This window comes from Hordeum vulgare, chromosome 5H, assembly GCF_904849725.1.
Source record: "Hordeum vulgare subsp. vulgare chromosome 5H, MorexV3_pseudomolecules_assembly, whole genome shotgun sequence".
NCBI classification, from domain to species: domain Eukaryota; kingdom Viridiplantae; phylum Streptophyta; class Magnoliopsida; order Poales; family Poaceae; genus Hordeum; species Hordeum vulgare.
Window position 1 is genome coordinate 489,943,154 of NC_058522.1, and position 20,666 is coordinate 489,963,819.

Here is a 20,666-nt window from a genome sequence, read left to right on the forward strand (position 1 = left end):
CCTGGCGCTCCCTCTCTTCGTCCTGTAGGCCTCGTGATGCTGATCTCAATGAGGCGACGTGGATAACCTCAAGACCGTGATAACGCATGCTGGTGGATAGCAAGCGGGTTGGTTGGCTCCAGATTAGAGGTGGTGGTGTTTGGGGTGCAGGAGGAGAAATCCGTGTCGGTCCATCTGGCACCGATGCGGTGATGTGTGCGGGTGCCCCAATTCCTTCCTCAAGGATGTCGGTGTTACTCATCCCCTGCTCGCCTCCGTGTGCCGGAAAAAACCGTAGGACATGTCCGGATAGCATAGTCGTCGACGTCACATTACTTCTATGAGGTGTTGATTGGTACGCGGCGATTTAGAGCCTTGAAGTGTGGTGGGACGAATCCATCGGACGCAACAGTGAAGGATCTTCCGAGCTTTGTCGAGCTACCGTTGTTGACATTTATTTCCTTTTCTTTTCTTTTGGGCTTAATGTATTGTTCGTTCGAGCATTTGCTTTGTGATGTGCCGTTTGGAGTAATATAAAGTGGGAACTCTTTCGGGGTGTTAAATAAGTAGAGTATATATTTTGTGAGTGTTAAGAAATCTTTTATTGTGAACTAAAAAAAAGACTAGCCAGATTTACTTTAGTAAGTACTCCTACTCATCATTAAAAATCCACGAAGTCACGAAGATTGGCAAACGTGATTAAAGAAAGACGCGAAGCCACGCCCTGGCTCCATGAGCAATGTCACGGCACGAGAGTTTGCCCATGGCCAAGGCTTCTCCGATGTTCCCCTCAATCCCCACCGCTTGCCGGAGTGCCTCCTAGCTTCCCTGCCGCTGGCTAAGCAGTAGCAGCTTCGTCGCCCAAATCCGTCGTGACTGGTGAGTCTCCTGTTTATTTTCTTCCCCGCATCTATTCTTTGCCCTAAAAAACCATTCTCGTCTTCGTGCCCAGCCCAGGGACGGAAAGGGACATGGCCGCCATGCCGCCATAGCTCACGGTGGTGAATCTTGTGGCGCCGTTTTTCCCCCTTTAGATCTGACGGAACACCGGCGGCGGTCAGTCACCATGGGGATCATCATGGCGAAGTTACGCCGCGCGACCGTCCTCGACGACCTGCCCGACTGCATTGTCGTCCAAGAGATCCTCGTCCGGTTGCCCCCCAAGGACGTCCTTCGCTGCCGCGCTGTCTGCAAATCATGGCGCAGTGCCACCTCCACCGATAAGTTCATGCTCGACAACTGCCGCCGCCAGCCCTCGCTCCCTCTCATCAGGCAGCATATCCCTGGGCAGAAAGGAGTCAGCTTCCATGTCTTCCGTGACGACCGTGCCGGATCCTCCAATCAAAAGCTATGGCCAATCATCCATGACTCTGAGCTCCGTCAACTCCTGGGCGCCTGTGATGGCCTTCTCATCATGTCCGTTGGATCTGATATCTGGATCTGCAACCCGGCCACTCGCAAGTATGCTCCACTACCACAATCTCGAGTTCCATCATCATCGTCAGGGGGTTCCATCATCTACATTGCCGGCTTCTACCGGCACCATCCATCTGGGGAATACCGGGTGCTCTGGTTCTCGGATGGCCATCCTACCTACGTTCTCACGGTGGGATCCAACAAACCAAGAATCATCAGACGGCCGCCAATGACGCCGTCTTTGCCGGAACATGGCCCCCGAAGGTCGCTTCATTCCTGCTATAGTTTACAAGTCAACCACCGTGACAGCCTGCACTGGTGAACAGGACGCTGCGCGAAGACGGCCGAGGACATTATGGTGTTCGACACACTGACACAGTAACTGAGACGTTCCGGTGGATACGCATTGGGCATTTTGGTGTCGATGTTGGAGATTGAAGGCAAGCTTGCTTCATGCAGCAGCCATGGAACCATCATAGATGTTTGGGTGATGCAGGACTACGAGGCTGAGGACTGGGCCTTGAAGTACCGGATTGACTTGTTAACGATGCCATTACCATGGTTTGCTTTACCTGAGTTCTATATTCCTGAGATGGCACTGCTTAACCACCGTGAGCTGCTGCTCTGCAACTCCATGTCCACGCCAGGTCCTGGCTGTCTGGTGCACTGTGACATTGATGGAAAGCTTATTGGATATTTCAAAATCAAGGAGGGGAAGCATACAATATACTTCACGAAGCACTACTTTCAGGAGAGCATTATTCCACTTCCGTTCTCCGAGATGCAAGAATATAAGGAGCCTCCATTCTTCATGGGGCTATAAGGTGGTTTTGGTATTTCTAGTTTGTCATGTATATATGCTGTTGGAGTGTCCATCCATTATGAGCATGGTCCTAGCTAGTTCTGACTTTGTAGTACTAAGTACTTCCTAAGTTGTTAATGTGCTCCAACAGCATACATGGAGTAGAACCGAACCATTTATATGGCTATGCTAGCACTTTTGCTATCATCTGGTGCCTTTTGCGCTGTCTTGGAGGACATCATCGTGATGTGTTGGCATCTGTGCTATTTCTCCCCTGTTTACTTTCACTCAGCGTTTTTTATTAGTGCGGATGGCACCCTGGCTGCAATTTGAAATGCTAATTACTCCCTCCGCCCCAAAATAAATGTCGCTCGTTTATTATAAAATTTATACTAATTTAGTTATAAATTTTGGGACAGAGGGAGTACTTCCTAAGTTGTTGATGTGTGGGATGAATGCATGGTGCTAGAGAATTAGTGCAGCAATGACAGGCCATCTAGCGGCTTTCCATTTGCCATCAAGATAATACTATGAGAGATGCAGTCTTGGTCATTTCTCTTCTAGTGGAGTACTTTTGCAAGATGGTGGGAGAGAGATGGCTCCGCCGGTAGAAGTTTGTTGTGGGACTTTTAGTTGTTGGAATGGTCGGTTTGTGTCGTTGTTTTCATATAGGGTGTATCCTGACGGCATATGCCATGGGATGGCTAATCGAGGTGAGGGCAAGGCTGTCGTGGAGGATCCGGGACGGGATAGGGTAATAGCACGCGGTGGTTTACCCAGGTTCGGGGCTCTCCGGAGAGATAATACCCCTACTCCTGCATGTGTGTATATGATGTATATTGACAGTACAAGGTTGCTCCTGAAGCTGTATTGGAGGAGGAAGAGAGCTGAGCGCCTCCTCCTTGGCCTCATGTCTGAGTGTGTGTATGTGGGGAGCTGAGAGCTTGAGAGAGTGAGAGGGCAGCCTAAGGCCTTTTGTATGGATGTGCAGCTTGGTATGTAAGCTATGGTGGATAGCTTACATACCAAGCTGCTTGGCATGTAAGCTACCATGGGTAGCTTACATGTCATGGGTAGCTTATATGCCAAGCTATATGCAGCTTGGGACCTAAGCTATGCTTGTCCCCCGGGGCACTTTATAAACCAGCGCCTAGGGGACAAGTTACACTGTAGATGAAGCAGTACGACGCCTGAGAGGACGTCGTAGTTGACTACGACTAGTCGTCGGGCTGGCGTAGCCGGCTGGACAGAGGAGCCGGTCGGAGCGGGCAGGCACCCCGCTCGACTCTGCGTCTTTGGGGTACCTGGGGATTATTCCCCCGACAGTAGCCTCCGAGCCTCCGTGCGACTCAAAGAGCTGGACGGAGGGTTTTCGCAGTCGTTGTCGATGCAGAAGTTGTCGATAACGGTCGATTGCAAGCCGGGGACGGAGTGGCTTGTTTTCAGCCCGAGCCGGCGACCCTTTGTAGCCGAACTTTGCATGCATCCGGCCTTACCTGGCGTCACCTCGCAAGCCAGACGACCGGAGCCAGTCCGCAAGCTCGTACGGGATGACCAGGGACCAGCCGGCTCACACTATGTGTTCTTTTACAATAGGGAGGGCGTTCGAGCGGCTAGCGAGCCCCGAGCTTGTTAAAGCCAGCAAGGGCGTGCGCTGCGTAGCCTCCGAGCCCGAGCCGGTGACCCTTTGTAGCCGAACTTTGCATGCATCCGGCCTTACCTGGCGTCACCTCGCAAGCCAGACGGACGGAGCCAGTCCGCAAGCTCGTACGGGGTGACCAAGGATCAGCCGGCTTACACTATGTGTTCTTTTACAATAGGGAGGGCGTGGCTTGTTTTCAGCGGGGGCACGCCAGCGCACCCGCTGGGTGTAGCCTCCGAGCCTTCGGGCGACTCGAAGAGTCGGGCGGAGGGTCTTTGCTGTTGTTGGAGTAGACAGTAGCGTCGGGGATGTCGGACGCGGACGCAATGTCCGCCGATCGGTGCGCGCGAGGCGCTGCCGGGCGAGTACGCGGGGTCCGCCGGCCGGTGCGCGCGAGGCCCTGCCGGGCATGGACGCGGGGTCCGCCGGCTGGTGCGCGCGAGGCGCCGCCGGGCGCGGACGCGAGGTCCGCCGGCTGGCTGTTTCCATCGGGGGCGCGCAAGCGCACCCGCTGGGTGTAGCCTCCGAGCCTCCGGGCGACTTGGAGAGTCGTGCGGAGGCTTCTTGCTGTTCTTGTAGCAGATGTTGACGATGTTGGCCGGCTACGGGTCGTGACTGGCAAGGCTCTAGCCGAACAGGAGTAGCCAACGGTCGTAAAGGCCCCAGCCGGCGAGTAGCTGGAAGCCGGTCGGGCTCCAGCCAGCCGGCTGATGGGAGGTCCCCGCCAAGATGATCGCACAAAAGACAAGGTTAGTCAATGCAGACATGTCTAATACTCGGTTTTGGGAGTGCAAGTTTATGCAAAGGGCGTCGGCTCGGTTTCGCCCGAGCCCCCTTAAGTATTTTTCATGTTCTCCCCGCTCTTTGGCTTTTGCTCTTGCTAGCCGGACAGCCGGGAGCCGGTCTGTAGCTGAGGCGAAGAGTGGGCCGTGGAATGGAGCGTACAGTACTTGGACTATGGGAGGAGACTCGACCGAGAAGATACTCACAAATGGAACGACCGTGTCGCCCAAGCCGTTTTCTCCGTGGGCGTTTTTCGCGTGTGGTGACCTTCAGTTTTTGCTCTCGCTAGCCGGACAGCCGGGGTGCGGTCTGTAGCTGAGACAAAGAGTGGGCCTTCGGTACCGTACAGGCTACTAAGCCGTCCCGTGGAAACGAACGTATCGGGCCAAGCGGTCAACCCCGGGCCGAGACTAGCTAGCACCGGGGTGAACAGTGAAGCAACTGAAACAGATGCGGGGATGGCCTCCGAGGGTCGCTCGGGGTATCCATATTTTGTGCATTGTGTAAAAATATACAGACGAACAGCTCACATTGCTTTTTTGAAGTCGGCAAGGCGGTTGTTGTGGCCTTTTCCCAACGGAGCGCGTCGGGGCACCCGCTGGGTGTAGCCGCCGAGCCTCTGGCGATCGGCGGGTATGCCAACATGCTGGGAGTCGAAGCAGTTGGGCGACCGGAGTCGGCCCGATGTCGAAGTAGACGGGCGATCCGCGTCGGCCCAACGTCGAAGTAGACAGGTAGGCCAGCCGGCCAGCCGGCAACGCAGGTCGGGCGACCAAGGGGTGATGCAGCTGAGCGGCACACTTTGCAACCTCTTCTTCTTCTTCTTCTTTTTTGGCTAGCCGGCCCACTCCTTGTTAAACAATGTGTTTGGGGAACTGCTCGACAAACTAAACCTGGGTGCGGCTATCTCATTATATAGAGGTACCAAGAGGTACCGTATAAGTCATATACAGTTATATACAGACACGCTACGTATATACAGTCTAACACCCTCCCTCAATCTTAACTGTGGCCTGAAGTACAAAGCAAGTTAAGATTGTGCCTACATCCTACAAACTGAGGCTGTGGAAGAGGCTTCGTGAAGATGTCAGCAAGTTTATCCTTGGAAGAGATGAACTTGATACGGAGTAGCTTCTGTGCAACACGTTCCCTGACAAAGTGATAGTCAACTTCAATGTGTTTCGTTCGGGCATGGAATACCGGATTCGATGAGAGGTATGTAGCACCGATGTTGTCACACCAAATTATCGGAGGCTGATCTTGAGAGACTCTCAACTCTCTCAACAAAGACTGTACCCATATGAGCTCAGCTGTGGCATTAGCAACCGCCTTGTATTCAGCTTCAGTACTACTGCGAGATACTGTAGCTTGCTTGCGAGCATTCCAGGCGATCAAATTAGGACCAAAGAATACTGCATAGCCCCCCGTGGATCGCCTATCATCAGGACTACCAGCCCAATCTGCATCTGAGAAGGCCGAAAGCTCACAAGATGTAGCAGGCTTAAGGAGCAAGCCATACGAGGCGGTCAGACAGACATAGCGCAGAATCCGCTTCACAGCTGACCAATGAGACGTCCTGGGTGCATGAAGATACTGACATACACGGTTGACTGCATAAGAGACATCCGGTCTGGTGATAGTGAGGTATTGCACACCACCAACGAGGCTGCGGTACTCAGTAGCATCATCAGGTGAAAGAGGGTCTCCATCAAGCACAGACAACCGATCAGTGGCAGACATAAGAGTGGTAGCAGGCTTGCACTTCAACATACCAGCACGGCGCAGCAAGTCGAGAGAGTACTTATGCTGAGTGAGAGTCAACCCAGCAGAAGACAGTGAGACCTCCAAGCCAAGGAAATAGTGCAGAGCACCCAAATCCTTGACAGTAAAAGCTCCACTCAGCGAAGAAACAAGGCGCTCGGCAGCAGCATCAGACGAGCTAATGAGGATGATATCATCCACATAGACCAGCATGTACATCGTCACCTCAGGACGCTGCAGAAGGAACAGTGATGTATCAGACGTGGAGGAAACAAAACCATGAGCTCGAAGAACCGAGCCAAGGCGTGCATGCCATGTACGAGGAGCCTGCTTCAGTCCATAGAGAGCCTTCACCAGGCGACAGAGATGCTGAGGACGTGCATGATCAACAAAACCAGGTGGCTGACGCATATAAACCTCCTCCTCTAGAACTCCATGCAGAAAGGCGTTCTGCACATCAAGCTGACGGAGAGATCATCCGCGAGTAACAGCCAAAGAGAGCAGCAAACGAATGGTAGTAGGCTTGATGACTGGACTGAACGTGTCTTCATAATCAAGACCATACCTCTGTTTGAAACCCTTAGCAGCTAACCGTGCCTTGTAGCGTTCAATGGTCCCATCAGCATGCTTCTTGACCTTGAAGACCCACTTGGAATCAATAATATTGACCCCAGAAACAGGAGGAACAAGTCGCCAAGTATCATTCTTCAAGAGAGCTTGAAATTCCTCCTCCATAGCAGTGCGCCAGTGCGGAATACCGAGAGCAGCCTGAAAGTGTCGAGGCTCGGCAGTGGGATCAGCAACGGCATGGGCAACACAGGCAGCAATCCATGCAACAGTCCCATCAGTGCGCTTCTTTGGACGAAAGACGCCAGCCTGACTGCGTGTACGAGGGCGAAGAGCCACAGCAGTAGGAGACGCTGGTGGCGACGACGAGCCAGACGCAGGCGAGGCGGTGTTTGGCGATGCTGGGCCAGCGTCCTTCGCTGGCGAGGCCGGTGATGATGGGTCGGGCAAGGCCGGCCCGCTCGGAGCCGGGGCAGAGCTGGCCACGGGGCTAGGCGACGAGGAGGTGGCCGGGGAGGCCGGGCCGGGCAAGCCCAGCTCGGGCGAAGCTGGGCCGAGAGAAGTTGGCGCGGGGGAGGCCGGCACAGGCGAGGCCGGCACAGGCGAGGCCGGCACGGGCGGCACGGCAGCGGGATCATGCACGGGATCGACGGTGCCAGCGTGATCGACTTTGGTCGCCTGATCATCCAGAAGTTCAAGGCGAGCACCACGTCCAATACCTGCAGCATGGTTAGGGAGCAACATAGGAGCATATGCAACATCTACAAATTGATCATGCGAAGGTAAAGCGGAGTGCACAGGTGGTGTAGGATTAGTAGAGTTGTTCGGAAGTGCAGTAAAAGGGAACACGCTCCCATCAAACACGACATCACGAGATATGTAAACGCGATTGGTGGGAACGTGAAGGCACTTGTACCCTTTATGAAGGGAACTGTACCCAAGAAAAACACACTTTTTAGACCGAAACTCTAGCTTATGCTTATTGTATGGACGAAGGTGAGGCCAACATGCACATCCAAAAACCTTCAGGAAAGTGTAGTCTGGGAGTTCATTGAGCAAGAGTTCAAGAGGAGTTTTCATTTGCAAGAGTCGTGAAGGAAGCCTATTTATTAAAAAACATGTTGTGGAGAAAGCATCACTCCAGAACCGAAACGGAATGGAGGCATGAGCTAGTAAAGTAAGGCCAGTTTCTACAAGATGGCGATGCTTACGTTCAGCGGCGCCATTCTGCTGATGTGTATGAGGACAAGACACACGGTGCGAGATGCCAAGCTTATTAAAGAACAAATTGAGATGATGATATTCACCCCCCCAATCCGACTGAACTTCAGGAAAGTGTAGGTCGGCGCGGGCGGGGCTCCGTAGGTCGGCGTCGAGTGGGCGCCGGAGGGGACGGGCGCGGAGCCACGAGGGGGTGGCGGCGCGGCCACGTTGGTCGAGGCAGACGGGCCACCGGAGGAGGCCGGCGGCGGCGGATCGCCCCCGCACCAGGCCCGACGGGAGGCGGCGGCTGAACCGATCCCAGCGAGGGCCGAACCGGGGATCGAGGCTGCCACCACGCGAGGGGAGTGGAGGCGAGGAAGGGCGAGGCAGAGGCGGAGGCCGTCGCGGCGGGAGGAGCGGCAGCAGCGGCTAGGGCTGGCGCTGCGGGTGAGCCGGCGACGGCGGGTAGGGCAGCGGAAGACGACATCGTAACCTAATCTGATACCATGTTAAACAATGTGTTTGGGGAACTGCTCGACACCCTAAACGTGGGTGCGGCTATCTCATTATATAGAGGTACCAAGAGGTATAGTACCAGTCATATACAGTTATATACAGACATGCTACGTATATACAGTCTAACAGTTGGGGCTGAGGAACGGCCAGAACGGTGATGGGCCGAGCCGTGGCCGCGACGGTTGCCGGCACGCGGTAGGAGCCGACGCAAGCGCGACGGTCGGGAGGGCCCATCACCGCGGCCGCGGCGGTTGCCGGGACGCGGTAGGAGCCGGCGCAAGCGCGACAGCCGGGAGCGGCGCCAGCGTGAGGATGACGCGACAGAGAGCTTGAGCTTGATTTGGTGGGAGCGAAGAGCAAGGCGGATGGTGCTGAGGCCACCAGCGAGGACGCGCTGCCCCGCGCCAGTGCCTCGGGGGCGTGTCGAGGTCGAGCCCCCGAGCAACGCCGGAGAGACGGCACCAAATGTCGCGGTGGTGATGATGAAGAGGGTCCCGCCCGGACCGCAGTTCCAACGGCAACTGGCCCCACGGTGGGCGCCAAATGTCGTTGTTTTCATATAGGGGTACCCTGACGGCATATGCCATGGGATGGCTAATCGAGGTGAGGACAAGGCTGTCGTGGAGGATCCGGGACGGGATAGGGTAATAGCATGCGGTGGTTTACCCAGGTTCGGGACTCTCCGGAGAGATAATACCCATACTCCTGCATGTGTGTATATGATGTATATTGGCAGTACAAGGTTGCTCCTGGAGCTGTATTGGAAGAGGAAGAGAGCTGAGCGCCTCCTCCTTGACCTCATGTCTGAGTGTGTGTATGTGGGGAGCTGAGAGCTTGAGAGAATGAGAGGGGAGCCTAAGGCCTTTTGTATGGATGTGCAGCTTGGGACCTAAGTTATGCTTGTCTCCTGGGGTACTTTATAAACCAGTGCCCAGGGGACAAGTTACATTGTAGATGAAGCAGTACGACACCTGAGAGGACGTCGTAGTTGACTACGACTAGTCGTCGGGATGGCGTAGCCTGCTGGACAGAGGAGCCGGCCAGAGCGGGCAGCCACCCCGCTCGACTGTGCGATTTTGGGGTACCTGGGGATTATTCCCCGACAGTTTGGATCTTTGCTTGGGTTAATAGTTTGGTATTCACTGCTCTGTATGCTTGGGTTAATAGTTTCCTATTCACTGCTGTGTATGCAGTTTGGGTTTAACTCTTGTGGCATCCCCAGGAAAAAGAAATCTCTTGTGGCACATGTTTCCTCCTTGTCTCTGTGTGAAGATGTTTTTTTTTTATCAAGGATACACTGAGCTGGGACGATTCGGTCTGAAATAAAACATGATTGGCTACGTAGGATATACGTACTTTATGTGTGCAGATGTCCTTTTTTATCAGGCTGGGACAATTTGGTTTGAAATAAAATATGATGGCTATGTAGGATTCGGAAGGCAAGAAAGTTGCTTCCTTCCAACAGACATGGCCTGCTGAACTTCATTTCAGCCAGCTTTGGCGAAAATCTCTAACTGAACTTGTGGTGTTGTGCAGCGAGTTGCAGCCGAGGGAGGGAGGACTGCAAACATCGAACTTGTGACTTCACATCCCATATCAAACTATAAACCTGCTGAATTAAATATTTCAGGTTAGGCTTCAATCAGTGGACATGATGTTTTTGCACCCGAGCTCAAATAAGCTCGGGTGAACAGTAAATTCGAAAAGTGTTGTAAAGACTGTTGAAAAAAAAATTGGGGCAAACTTTGACAAATGGTTAAGTGCTCGCAAAGTTTTATCATGAAATCACATTTGTAAAATACTATTCCCTTTAAAAAACGTTCTTATATTGTGGGACGGAGAAAGTATTTAGCATAGGCCGTTGTGGATCAACTTGTGCCATTCAAATTCATGTCCGTATTACCTACTGCAAGTTCCTTCCCTGAAGATCCCCTTCTTTTGCTATGGTGAGAATCATCATCTCGTTCGCAAGCTAACCCCTTTCTTACAGCCAATGACGAAGAACTCGACCCATCTGCAAAAGATAATGGTTGTGGTGAGTAATGGCGATATCGATCACCCTAAATCATTCCAAATCAACTCACGCATTTTATTAGTATTTTCTAAGAAGAAAGATTTTGGTGGGGCTAAACAAGATGCGAGTTGAAGCGGAGGTCCCTGAATCAAATCACGCCTTCTGCTCTGGCTTATGGCCCAGTTCTTTTGACCCGATTATGATGATTCTGGGTCTGTGAAATCAAAAGCTGAAAATAACTCATTTTGATTATGTAGGATCGTCAAAATCAGGCAAGAATCGGCAGTGTAACTGATAAACAGTGCGGGAGCTCGATTCTGGCGATTCTGGGCATCCCACAAAAGAAAATGTTTCAGTTTTCAGGCTATACCCTTGTGTTAGCAAGAAATTACGGGCAGTTCCTGGCTCGATTCCTCCCCCACCCCCGACCCCATTCCTCCAGCGGGCGCCTAGGGTTGCTCGACCCGCCGCCCCTCCTCCCTCGTCGAACGGCGGCCAGGCCAGAGCCGACGAGCGCGGCCCCGATGCGTTCATCCGATCAGTGCTCCCCGGCACCTCCTCTGACCCCCATTCCCGCAGATCGGTTTGGACATAGTCGTTTCATCATTAACAAAAAAAATCATGAGGTTTTGGAGTGTGTAGACCACATGGCTGGTGATTTCATTAGGCCTATTGATCCATCATTCTCCTAACTACATCACATACTAAGAAAAACATAGTTCTGCCCTCATTTCAAAAATGATATTGGAGCCATAGATGGAACACGCATTGAAGTGATTGTTCCTAAGGAGTTGGAGCCACAACAGAGGAATAGGAAAGGGGTTACAAGTGAAAATGTCATGGCAATATGTGATTTTGATATTGTACAATTTATCATTAATTTAATTCCTTTAATTAGTACAGATATGAGCAGGTTAAGTATGCAAATGGTTTTCTTCAGTAGCATGCAACCCATATTCAGAAAAGAGCAGATTGATAGCACCCATCCATGTATGATTAGCATGCAAAAGAAAACATCACGTGATGATCTAGGACTATCTACCATCGTAGTGTCAACCGAGAAGTAGAACATGTAAGTTAACATGGAGATACAGAGTTTACAGTCTGCATAGGACATGGCTGAATCCACTAGCGGCAGGAACAGACTTATCTAGTATTAGCAATGGCCAGATGCAACTTACAGTCTAGATGTCGTTGCACTCGTGTTCGTCGATGGAGTTTGTCGGAGATGATCTCGTTAAAGATGTCGTGGAAGCAGCTGTTGCCGGAGACGATGTCGTTGAGGACGTCGACGAAGCAGCGGTTGCCGGAGACGATCTCGTCGGAACGTTGACGAAGGAGCGGTCGCGCGGACGCTGCCCAGAAAACTCTAGACCGCCCCCGTGCAGAGTCGAAGATTGCGGCCGGAGTCACGGAGACACCGCTCGCCGCACTGCCGTTGCACGACGGACAGCACGGCCAGCTTCGTTCAGAAGGTGGCTCAGCACTTGTGGTATGCAAGGAGGAAGATGGAGATGAGATGTGTTTTTCTCCCGATGCTATCTGCCCTTTATAGGGAAATCTCCATGAAGCAGTCCAACAAACAACGTTTTAATCAAACGTCTTGCCGAGCTATACGGTGCACTCATTGGAAGCAGGAGATTTGGAAGGAGCAGGAGATAATGCACACGTCCTGCCTGAAGACTCGGAGAGGAGCTGCAGCTGCCGAACAGCCAGCGACGTGGTGCGTGAGACTTAAGTTTGTTACGTGACAGGATAGCTAATGCATCTGACTTGGAATTCTTTGAACTGATGCATGTGTCCATGTATTATTTCCAACAGTCCCCACCAATTCCAATGACAGGTGTTAGAGCTAGAAGAAGATAGAAATCATATATATACCACAATGTTGTTTATATATTAGCTTTTTGACGACAGTCCCTTTCGGGTTGAACTAGCGTCTAGAACTTCAAGTTCCACTTACTCACAGCTAGACAATGAACGAGACCTTGAATTGCTAGCTTTCTGCGAATAAGTTTCCCTTCAAGACTTCGCTAATACTGGGCCGCCAAGAACTAGGCCTCTAGTTGGAGCTTTAACGGTCATGCTCCTGTGTCTATTCATGAGCTTTCTAGAGAGTTCCCAAGTCTCATAGACTACGACCCCATAGTCGGGCTCATATAGGTGTGCTTTTCCGAGTGTACCCCGTAGGACAGTACCTCGCCTTGTTAAAGGACCTCAAAGCACATTAAGACATATGTCATCCTACCATACAGTATGGGAGTACTGCATCTCCAACGGGAATGGGTTTTAGAATTGCACTCTCCCAGTACACTGACAACTTGTTTTTCCCATTACCTACTTCACGGGATCTCCGATCTCATAGGATGGGTTACGCTGCACTGTAACTCATATGGGTCTCAACCCCATTTCCTTTGATGCATTTTCGATCACGTTTCGTGATAGACCCTTTGTAAAGGGATCCGCCAGGTTTTTCGTGGTGTGGACATAGTCCACCACAATTACTCCGGAGTTTCTCAATTTTCTGACGGATTTCAGGCGTCGTTTCACATGCCTTGTGGATTTCATATTGTCCTTTGTACTCTTAACCTTTGTGAGAACCGTTTGGTTATCACAGTACATAAGGATAGCCGGAATAGGCTTCTCGCCTATCGGTAAATCCATTAAAAGCTCACGTAGCCACTCCGCCTCAGTAGTGGCCGTGTCAAGTGCTGCTAGTTCTGCCTCCATGGTTGATCTTGTTATAATAGTTTGTTTACAAGATCTCCATGATATGGCAGCACCACCAAGAGTGAATAAGTATCCACTTGTGGCCTTGATCTCATCTGCGTCTGAGATCCAATTTGAGTCACTATACCCTTCAAGTACCGTTGGGTACCCAGTATAGTGAATCCCGTAAGACATGGTTCCCTTTAAGTATCTCATTACACGCTCAATTGCTGCCGAGTGATCATTTCCCGGATTAGATGTAAACCGGCTTAATTTACTAACAGCATATGAGATGTCTGGTCTAGTAGCACTAGCCAGATACATAAGAGACCCTAGAATCTGAGAGTATCTCAACTGATCCTTCCCTTGTCCATCATGCTTTCTAAGCTTTAGACTAGGGTCATAGGGTGTGGGAGCCTCTTTACAATCCATGAACCCAAAGCGGGTTAGGACTTTCTCCACATAATGAGACTGCGTAAGAGCAATTCCATTCTCACCCTTGATCAATTTAATGTTTAGAATTACATCAGCCTCTCCCAAATCCTTCATGTCAAAATTCTGGGATAAAAATGACTTTAATTCATTTACAACACTAATGCTTGTTCCAAAGATGAGTATATCATCAACATACAAGCATAGAATAACACCATCTGCCCCACCAAATCGATAGTAAACACACTTATCAGCTTCATTCACAACAAAGCCTGCGGATGTCAAAGTGTTTTCAAACTTTTCGTGCCATTGCTTCGGCGCTTGCTTGAGGCCATACAAGGATTTCATCAACTTACACACCTTGCCTTCTTGTCCAGGTACTACAAAACCATCGGGCTGCTCCATATAGATCTCCTCATTTAGCTCGCCATTAAGGAAAGCCGTCTTCACGCCCATTTGATGAACGTGGAAACCATAAGAGGCAGCCAGTGATAATAGTACACGGATAGTGGTCAATCTCGCAACGGGTGAGTAAGTGTCAAAGAAATCCTCGCCTTCTTTTTGGGTGTACCCCTTTGCCACAAGCCTTGCCTTATACTTTTCAATAGTACCGTCTGGCCTAAGCTTTTTCTTGAAGATCCACTTGCATCCGACAGGTTTGCAACCAAATGGTCGGTCAGTGATCTCCCAAGTCCCATTCGCGATGATGGAATCCATCTCGCTACGGATTGCATCCTTCCAGTACTCTGCATCAGAAGATGCATATGCCTCTGAAATGGACTTTGGCACATCATCCACGAGATACACAATGAAGTCGTCACCAAATGATTTTTCAATCCTTGGTCTCTTACTCCTTCGTGGAGCCACTTCACTGTCGTTCTCCACATTTGCGTGTCCACAATTTGCAGGAATTGGTAGTTCCAGAGTTGGATTAACGTTTGCTTGACTAGATGATGCTCCTGTATTCTTCATGGGAAATATATCCTCAAAAAATGTAGCATCTTTAGATTCCGTCACCATGTTTACCGGCACATCCGGTACATCGGATCTAACTACTAAAAATCTATAGGCAACACTGTTGTGTGCATAACCAAGAAAGACACAATCAACCGTCTTAGGTCCAAGTTTACGTTTCTTGGTTATCGGTACATTGACTTTTGCCAAGCACCCCCAAGCACGCAAATACGAGAGATTGGGTTTCCTTTTTTCCCCATCCTTCATATGGAGTCACCTCACTATTTTTAGTGGGAACCCGATTAAGGATATAACAGGCGGTCAAGACAGCCTCACCCCACCATGCCTTAGACATACCTGCACTATCTAACATGGCATTCAGCAAGTCCGTTAGAGTGCGGTTCTTTCTTTCGGCAACCCCATTTGATTGGAGTGAGTAGGGCGGCGTCACTTCATGGATTATTCCATGCTCCGCACAAAATTGGGAAAATTCACTAGAAACATATTCTCCACCTCGATCCGACCTTAGACGTTTAATTCTTCCATCTAATTGGTTCTCGACCTCTGCCTTGTAGATTTTAAAATAGTTCAATGCTTCATCTTTAGTTTTAAGTAAGTACAAGTAGCAAAATCTAGTTGCATCATCAATAAAAGATAAAAAATATCTTTTCCCTGCCTTAGTCAACACTCCATTCATCTCACAAAGATCGGAATGAACTAGTTCTAGTGGTGCCGTATTTCTTTCCTCGATCGCCATAAAAGGCTTCCGAGGTTGCTTTGCTTGCACACAAATTTGGCACCTAGAACCTCTGACTACAGAAAATTTAGGAATTAAATTCAAGCTGCTCATGCGGGATATGCTACCAAGATTAACATGACATAATCTCGAATGCCAAATACATGCATCTTTATTTGTATTAAGAACACTAATAGTGTTGTGAACAAATTTATTCTCAGAATCCAACAAAGACGTGCGGAACAAGCCTCCACACTCATAGCCTTTTCCTATAAATAAACCAAATTTGGATATAACAAGTTTATTCGACTCAAAAACCAATTTGAAGCCATCTCGGCATAAAAGAGAGCCACTAATCAGGTTCCTTTTTATTGAAGGCACATACTGCACATTCTTTAAGGAAATGATTTTTCCTGATGTAAACTTCAGGTCAACCTTCCCTACTCCACGTTCAGCAGCACCGGAACCATTTCCAATCAAGATGGAGGAACCACTTGCGGCCTGACAAGAAGAAAATAAATTAAGATCAGCACATACATGAATGTTAGCTCCCGTGTCAACCCACCAATCAGCGGATTGACACGCCATTAAGACAACAGGGATCGAATCATACCCTGCAGTACTGGGCTCGCTAACAACCATGTTGACAGAGTTCTGTCCGTTCTGCTGTCCACCCTTCTTGCCCTTCCTGTTGTGGCACTTATTGGCCTTGTGGCCAGGCTCACCACATACATAGCAGATTATGCCATCCTTCTTCTTCTTAAAATTGGTTGTATTCTTGGCCTTTGGATTCTGCTGTTTGCCCTTGAACTTAGCACCAGATTTTTGCACGAAGTTAGCGTTTGAGGTGCCGTCCTGTTCCATAGAAGGTGCGTCTTTAGCACGTGCCTTCTCTTCCACATCAAGGTGAGCAATCAGGTCATCAACCCTCATTGCCTCCCTCTTGTGCTTAAGCGTGGTGGCAAAATCTCTCCATGAAGGAGGGAGTTTGGCAATGATGCCCCCCACCACGAACTTGGCATTGACCTGAACATCAAACTGAGCCAACTCACTCACAATCGATGTAAGATCATGAGCCTGCTTGACGACGGATACACCGTCCACCATGCGGAAATCGTGGTACTACTCAACCACATAAATCCAGCGCCCCGCGTCAGAGACCGCGTACTTGCGACCCAACGCCTCCCAAAGCTCTATTGCCGACGTGTACCCATGGTATACATCATAGAGTTACTTGCGACCCAACGCCTCCCAAAGCTCTATTGCCGACGTGTACCCATGGTATACATCATAGAGTTGGTTCTCAAGGAGCGACAACATGACAGCCACAACAGTGTCGTTCGCTAGCTCAAAGTCCATTGCCTGTTGATGAGTCAGCGGCCTAACCTGCGGAATAATCCACCACAGGCCCTTGGACAGGAGGTAGTGACGCACCTTGGACTGCCATCTCTTGAAGTTATCACCGGCAAACTTTTGAGGCTTCATCAAATCTGCAACATGAGCATCCATGACAAATTGATACTCTAGAGTTTTCTGGATTGTTGCAAACAGTATACAATTTATCATTAATTTAATTCCTTTAATTAGTACATATATGAGCAGGTTAAGCATGCAAATGGTTTTCTTCAGTAGCATGCAACCCATATTCAGAAAAGAGCAGATTGATAGCACCCATCCATGTATGATTAGCATGCAAAAGAAAACATCACGTGATGATCTAGGACTATCTACCATCGTAGTGTCAATCGAGAAGTAGAACATGTAAATTAACATGGAGATACAGAGTCTACAGTCTGCATAGGACATGGCTGAATCCACTAGCGGCAGGAACAACCTTATCTAGTATTAGCAATGACCAGATGCAACTTACAGTCTAGATGTCGTTGCACTGGTGTTCGTCAATGGATTTTGTCGGAGATGATCTCGTTAAAGATGTCGTGGAAGCAGCTGTTGCCGGAGACGATGTCGTCGAGGACGTCGACGAAGCAGCGGTTGCCGGAGACGATCTCGTCGGAATGTTGACGAAGGAGCGGTCGCGCGGACGCTGCCCAGAAAACTCTAGACCGCCCCCGTGCAGAGTCGAAGAATGCGGCCGGAGTCATGGAGACACCGCTCACCGCACTACCGTTGCACGATGGACAGCACGGCCGACTTCGTTCAGAAGGTGGCTCAACACTTCTGGTATGCAAGGAGGAAGATGGAGATGAGATGTGTTTTTCTCCCGATGCTATCTGCCCTTTATAGGGAAATCTCCATGAAGCAGTCCAACAAACAACGTTTTAATCAAATGTCTTGCCGAGCTATACGGTGCACCCATTGGAAGCAGGAGATTCGGAAGGAGCAGGAGATAATGCACACGTCCTGCCTGAAGACTCAGAGAGGAGCTGCAGCTGCCGAACGGCCAGCGACGTGGTGCGTGAGACTTAAGTTTGTTACGTGACAGGATAGCTAATGCATCTGACTTGGAATTCTTTGAACTGATGCATGTGTCCATGTATTATTTCCAACAGATATGAGGTTCACTTTTGTTGTTCCTGGATGGCCCGAATCTGTTCATGACACACGTGTATGGAGCGATGCTATAGTTTGTTATGATCATTTTCCACAACCCCTCATAGGTAATCTCTTGTGTGTCTGTGTTTTCTTATATACATGATGGTACGTAGATGATTTCTAATGTCTTCTCGTGTCTTACAAGATAAATATTACCTTTTGAACTCCAGATATCCAAACAGAGTTGGATATCTAGCACCCTACAAAGGGCAACGATACCATGTATCGGAGTTCCAACAACACCCACCCATTGGTAGACACGAGACGTTCAACCATCGTCATTCTTATTTGCGAAATGTCATCAAAAGATCACTCGGTGTTCTCAAGATGAAATGGCGAATTCTCGGGGGCATACCATGGTACAAACCAGAGGCCCAAAAGATGATTATCACTGCATGCATGTGTCTCCATAACTTCATTCGTGGTAGCAAGTTCTAGGATGAGCATTTTGACAAGTTTGATAATGACGCCTATGTGCAACCCCCATTGCCATTCACACGCACCAACGCTCTACCACCGGAAGATGATGGTACCATGGCTGCAACATGTGAGGCTATTGCTACCAGTCTTGTACCATGAGATTAGTCAATCTATTTATACTTGAACTTCTTTTGTAGCAAACAAAACGCGGAAACCTTCTTTATTGTAATATTTATCTATCTAAGATATTCATAAATCGTATTCATGCTCATATTTGATGCTAAATTGTTTGAAACATCTAAGTATTAGCAATCCAGCATCCAATTTTTGTTCAAGGACGTTACAAACATTTCAGAATACAACTTGTCACATAATCTTAGACCACAATATTTGAAAAGAACTCGATGGTTGATTCTGATTCTAGGGGAAGCTGATTCTGGAGAAAGTTTTCCAAAAGCTGATTGTGAAGAATCAAAAGCTAAAAAGAACCGGACCTATATATGATATCGGTCTTATATTCTGATCGCACCAGTTGCCGTCCCTGAAGTTCTTCCCATCGCGTTCTTTCTTACTCTGCATGTTTGTTGACATGGGCTAAGCAACGAGGCGAACGCTCAAAAAACAGATTCCATAGCTTGAGACGTAGTGCTATTACTTCTTCGTGAGGGCACTGGTGGATCTTGGGGTGGGGTGGCCATGGCTCCCACGAAAAATTTGCAGCACTTTTTTTACTAGTGCATTCATATGTATATTTAGTATTTTATTAACTATTTGTAATGTGTTTTAACAAAAAGGATGCTACTTAATGTTGGCAAACATTGGTCAAATTCTACATCTCTCAAACCAACCTGTGGTTGGATGGTTAGAGGGGCCGTGGTATCCCCTGCCCATCAAGATTCTAGCCCTCATGCTTGCTTTATTTCTCGATTTATTTCAGGATTTTCGATGATACGCTTTCAGTGGGAGGAGACATTCCCGTCGACGACGAGGCGCCTACATAACTTCGTAAATCTCAAGATGACATGTCGGCTCAGTCTCTCGAAGGTGCTCATAGGGATAAGGTGTGCGTGCGTATGTTTATAGGGGTGAGTTTATGCGTGTGTATATGGACGCTTGCAGATGTACTGTGTTCAAAAAACAAATCTACATCTCTCACTGCGTGAGGACCATGAACCTATAAATTCGAGTTAGCTAGGTTTCATCCTTGTTTGTACCCCTAGTATTCACTGTCAGATTCATTGCTTTGATAGTTGTGGTCCATCATAGGGCTGCGCGTCCAACAATTTCCAGCTCATGTGAAATTTTCTTCATCATTATCATTATGATCCTTGGTGATGATATCCGTTTCGGTGTTTTTAGCTTCGTCGTTGACGATTCGGTGTAGCTTCAGAACGCCCCACCGAATGTGAAGTCGCTTCCTGTCCGAGACGCGGGGCACTTCCGCGCATCATTCTATGGAGTCTTTCTCCGACAACTGTTGGTCTCGTATCATGCTGACACCCCTACTTCCCGTTGGTCGCCGTCATAAGGAAGATGTAAATCTAGTCGTCCACGGTCGTCAAAATAAAACACGTGGAACTTTCAGTCGTGTGAAAAGGCTGACCATAATGAAAGTAACTTAGGTAGTATCATATATTTGTGACTAGCAAACATGCAGTCAATTAAAGTTTCATTTCATGTTTGTTTCATCGAAAGAACCGTTCTGTCTTTATTTCCGTTTCCACATAAAAAAATCATTTTCATTTTCATTTTATAAATTCTCGTTCCGTTTTCATATCTCCTCTCCGTTTCCTTTTTTCCTCGAAAATAAAAGGAAACTTCCCACTCCACTTTCATCCCTGGACCGAATCGACTGTTTTTAACGTGTATGACTAGCTATGCACACCAAACAAATGATGGCCGGCGAAACGGACGCTTCTTCATATTATTATTATTACTAGCAAAAAGGCCCGTGCGTTGCAACGGGAGAAAAAAAATACCACAAGCATTTAATCTTTTTATAATCATTTTGATTTATTAAAATAATAAGCTAACTAACTAATGTAGTCAGTTCTATCCTATTTTGTTGAGAAATCAACCCGTCCATTGTTAATTCCACCATGATGAGAAATTGAGCGGGACAAGCAAAGCAAAACAAAGAGGCTACGTGAATTGATCAATGTACTGTTATCTTATTTCA